The sequence below is a fragment of the Plecotus auritus genome (genome assembly GCF_963455305.1).
Source record: "Plecotus auritus genome assembly, chromosome: 3".
Taxonomy (NCBI): domain Eukaryota; kingdom Metazoa; phylum Chordata; class Mammalia; order Chiroptera; family Vespertilionidae; genus Plecotus; species Plecotus auritus.
The window spans coordinates 9,173,607-9,178,748 of record NC_137772.1 but is presented as its reverse complement, the minus strand read 5'-3'; positions in this window follow the sequence as shown (position 1 = coordinate 9,178,748).

The window sequence follows — 5,142 nt, the reverse complement described above, 5'->3', positions numbered from 1 at the left end:
GATTCTTCCTATATATATATACACACACTTCAGAAAGGAAGGGAGAGGGAGAAAGAGATAGAAACATCAATGATGAGAAAGAATCATTGATCACCTGCTTCCTGCATGCCCCCTAATAGGGATCAAGCCCGCAACTCGGGCATGTGCCCTTGATCGGAATTGAACCTGGGACCCTTCAGTCCGCAGGCAGGTGCTCTATCCACTGAGCCAAATCAGCTAGGGCTAGATGCCATATCTTGACCTAGTTACTATCACTGTGGTCTTGTCTTCAGGAACTAAAAGATACCAGTTTATTCCTTTATTTGTCTTATTGACATACCAAATATTTAAATGCTTCTAAATGGAGAATCTGTTCTCATGTGCCACAAGGCCCTAAGGGAAAGTCCCTGTAATACAAGTGCCTTTCACCCAAGATGCGATGTGTGACAGTTAAGCAGCCAAAGGTGAAAAAACCAAGGTCCCCAAATGTTATGGGTAACACACTAGTCTAACTTCTCACAGTTGTACTTTCCCTTTCCAACTCAGTGGAAAAATACAGAGATAACTAGCAACTGAGAGATTCGTGTGCTAGCCACTGAGGAATCTGTGTTGTTAGACACCTGCACTTCATCAGATCCTAGCTGCATGAAAAAACAACCCAAACACTTGTAGGGTAGCATGCCCATATCTAGATGAGAGTTACAACTGGGCAGGAAATAATAATACTGAATAATAATTAAGACATGCTGAAGAAGCTGAACACTTAAAAGAATGTATTCTGAACTTTCTCACCTGGATACTAACAAATAGGGAACACTATATATTTAAGAATCTAAAGAACCAAAGGTGAGATTTTTTAAAAAAATATATTTTTATTGATTTTTTTTTTTTTTTACAGGGAGGAAGGGAGAGAGATAGAGAGTCAGAAACATCAATGAGAGAGAAACATCGATCAGCTGCCTCCTGCACACTCCCCACTGGGCATGTGCCTGCAACCAAGGTACATGCCTTTGACGGGAATCGAACCTGGGACCCTTGAATCCGCAGGCCGACGCTCTATCCACTGAGCCAAACCGGTTAGGGCCAAAGGTGAGATATTTTATGAAGAACCAAATTTAAAATAAAACCTTGCTAAAGAGGCAACAAAGAAAATTATAGGGTAAGAAAATGACAAGAGGCCCTATATTCCATTTGTTAAGAATTCTCTTCTATTGTTTTACTTTTCTCTCTCTTTTTTTTAAAAAATATATTTCTTTATTGATTTCAGAGAGGAAGGAAGAGGGAGAGAGAGATAGAAACATCAATGATGGGAGAGAATCATTGACCGGCTGCCTCCTGCACGCCCCCTACTGGGGATCGAGCCCACAACCCAGGCATGTGCCCTTGGCCAGAATTGAACCTGGGACCCTTCAGTTCACAGGCCATCGCTCTATCCACTGAGCCAAACTGGCTAGGGCATTTTTCTCTCTTTTTAAAATGACTTACGTAGACAAAATGGGCTCATCATAATCCTTGGTTTATAGCATATCTTTTTTTTTTTTTTAAATATATTTTATTGATTCTTTACAGAGAGGAAGGGAGAGGGAGAGAGAGTTAGAAACATCGATGAGAGAGAAACATCTATCAGCTGCCTCCTGCACACCCCGCACTGGGGATGTGCCCACAACCAAGGTACATGCCCTTGACCGGAATTGAACCTGGGACCCTTCAGTCCGCAGGCCGATGCTCTATCCACTGAGCCAAACCGGTTAGGGCTGCTTCCCTTCTTTTAACCAAAGTTGCCCAAATATGAAGCTTTATTGCTTTTGTTCATCTACTAAGGATGAATATATTTCAGTTTCCTGTTTACTGAAATTTGTCAATGTATTCAGATCAATGCATTTAGCCTCTTTTCCATCTTCCATTTTGCACAACAAAGACACCCAGAGCTCAGGTCCCCACATTTACTGGCATTTTCTCTTCACAGTGCTGCTTGCTAAGTTTTTTCTGTTTGCTTTATTAACCATACTTTCAACCATTCTCTACTTAACTTGTAATTTGACCTATTTTTAAAGTATGCCTCTTCCATTGATTTGTCCTTACAATCCTGTAGTTGCCAGGTTATTTTTTTTCTTCTCTGATATCTCTGATGTTTGATGCTGTTAATAATATTAATGTAAAAAAGGATTTGTTTCTTCTACACTGATATTGGAGAAACAATAAAGTGATGAAGTTAACAGGTGTTTTAGGCTAATAGGAAAGTATTTTGTTGTGGTGGTTTTGTCTTCAAAGGTTTTCACAAAGACTTAAAGGTTTATAGAAGACTAGAGGCCCAGTGCATGAAATTTTTTAAAAAATATTTTATTGGTTTTTTACAGAGAGGAAGGGAAGGTACATGCTCTTGACCGGAATCGAACCTGGGACCTTTCAGTCCGCAGGCCGACACTCTACCCACTAAGCCAAACTGGTCAGGGCCCAGTGCATGAAATTTGTGCACTGGTAGGGTCCCTACCGGCTGCTGGCTGCGGGTACTCCCTCCCTTCTCCTGGGCTGGCCCCGCCCCCTGGTCGAACTCCCAGAGGAACTCCCGGTCGCGGGGACAATTTGCATATTTCTATTATATAGGATGGGCAAAATTATCTGATGAAAGTTGCATCCTATGACCTCAGGCAAGGGAAAGTGGGTTTGATAAAGACTTCATACTTCATACTTCTTGGGGTGTTTGCCTCTTAAAAGGGGAGGCTGCAGAGGTAGCTATGGAAGGTTTGTGTTAGATGTCAGGGGAGGGAAGAGAGTATCCCTATATTCCTCCATTTACCTTTTGTTGCACCTCTGCCGTCTGGGGGAATATGAAAAGGAAGAGATCCTTATACTGCGTATTATAGTGCATATCTCACTGAATGCAGTGATTTGTGGATTGTTCCTGCCAGGGCGAGAACCATGAGTTCCTCCAGCCAAAGGCCCTGGATTACTGATCTTTTTCATCCCAAAGGCCTAGAATAGTGTCTGGCCCATGGTTCATTTCAATAAATGCTTGCTGAATAATATTTGGAATATTAAAAATATTTTTTTATTTTTTTTTAATCTGGCGTTTAAAATTTGATTTTCCACTGCTTGTACACGAAAGGTGTTTATTCATAACTGTAGGGATGACGTTCTAATTTCTGAAGAGGAGGACCTAACCTACGAGGTATCATAGCCTTGATCATAACGAGGGTCAATTGTCTATTCTTCTGTAAATGTGTTTCCTGGATGCATTAACCCCTCCTGCATGTGCCTCTTAACTCCACCACTGGGGGTCAGCACAGATGATGAAATCAATGCCAGAAGTCCACATCTTGCAGGATCCCTCCACACCAGTTTTATGGTACAAAATGACCCCTGGCTCGTTGAAAACATTATTAAATAGCCACCATTTGGGGCTTTAATTTTCCCAAATCTGTAGAAAAACCCAATACATTATCTTAGGCTGCAGGCCTACGGCAGAGTCTCATCTGCTAAGTGAGGGCTTAGTCTAAGGCTCCTTCCAGCTCTGAGGTTAATGCTCCCAGGTTGGTCCTCTCTCCGCCACCCACCTTGATTTTGGTTTCTAAAGCGTGGAGATAGATAGTAGATGGCCAGCTTTACCTTCAGGTCAGGAGTGGCTGAAGCCTCAGGGTGGAATTAGGTGCCTGGAAAGAGAGGCCCATGACCCCAATCAGGCCTCTCTCATTGCATGGTGACACTATTTCCTTCCTTTCTTTTTTTAAAAATATATTTTTATTGATTTCAGAGAGGAAGGGAGAGGAAGAGTGATAGAAACATCAATGATGAGAGAAACTCATTGATTGGCTGCCTCCTGCACGCCTCTCACCAGTTATGGAGCCTGCAACCGAGGTAATGTGCCCTGACTGGGAATCGAACCATGACCTCCCTGTTCATAGGTTGACGCTCAACCACTGAGCCATCCCAGCCAGACTGCTTTTCTTCCTTCCTTTCTTTCTTTCTTTCTTTCTTTCTTTCTTTCTTTCTTTCTTTCTTTCTTTTTTCTTTCTTTCTTTTTTTAAATATATTTTATTGATTTTTTTACAGAGAGGAAGGGAGAGGAACAGAGAGTCAGAAACATCGATGGGAGAGAAACATCGATCAGCTGCCTCCTGCACACCCCCCACTGGGGATGTGCCCGCAACCAAGGTACATGCCCTTGACCGGAATCGAACCTGGGACCTTTCAGTCCACAGGCCGATGCTCTATCCACTGAGCTAAACCAGGAGCTCTGAGCCGCGCAGGAGGCCAGCCTGAAGCCCTGGCGACAGAAAGTGGCCCGTGGCCTGCGCATGGCTATGGATGGTCTGTGACTCCCTTTTCTGAAGCTTAAATCTGGGAAACGGTCTGACTTAGAAGAATGTGTATGAATCTCATGTCAAAAATTTGAAATGGGGATTGTCTGGGACAATCTGGTAGACACAGCCCACAGCCAATGGTAAAAAGGGGCCATTTGCAGTTTTTCTCGTTGACTGGAATCTTTGCTGTCAAAATTGGTGACAGCTTTTCGCGCCTGGTCTGCTTTCCTTCCTTGTTCATTTCCCACAAGCAGCGTCCTCCATCCTGCCTCCCAACAGGCCACAGTTAACTCGGGAAATTTTAACCATTAATGCGAGATTTCATAAAGGGAATTTGGACGTTAAACTAGAGGAAAGAGCGAAGGGACCACCTCCTCGGATTAAAAAACACACCAACCCAAAACATACGTGTGGAGAAGACCTTCCCCTCGAGGAAGTTCTTAAATGGCTGTTGACGAAGGACACCAGGGAGACTGTGCCGGGGATGCGGTTGCACTTGTCACTTCCCCGCTCTGTCCCTTTCTTCTTTCCAGAAGCCCTGAACCCAGAGCCAGGACCTGGGGCGGGTGTTTTATTTGGGAAGCGATTCCAGGATGCGAGAGCAAGACAGCAGGGGGCGTGAGGCGGGCACTGAGGACACGCCGAGGGCAGGGTGTGTGAGTGAGGTTGCTGCTGTGAGCAGTGGGCTTGTTTTCTACCAGGATCTTAAAAGCTTTCCAGAAGTGTCCATGTGAAACCATGGTAGGCATGAGCATTTGCCTGCCTGCTCCTGTCCTGTGTGAGTTGAGGTTTTTGGGGGCTTCATTTGAGTGTGTGTGTGTGTGTGTGTGTGTGTGTGTAGGGTGTATGTGTGTGTGTGTGT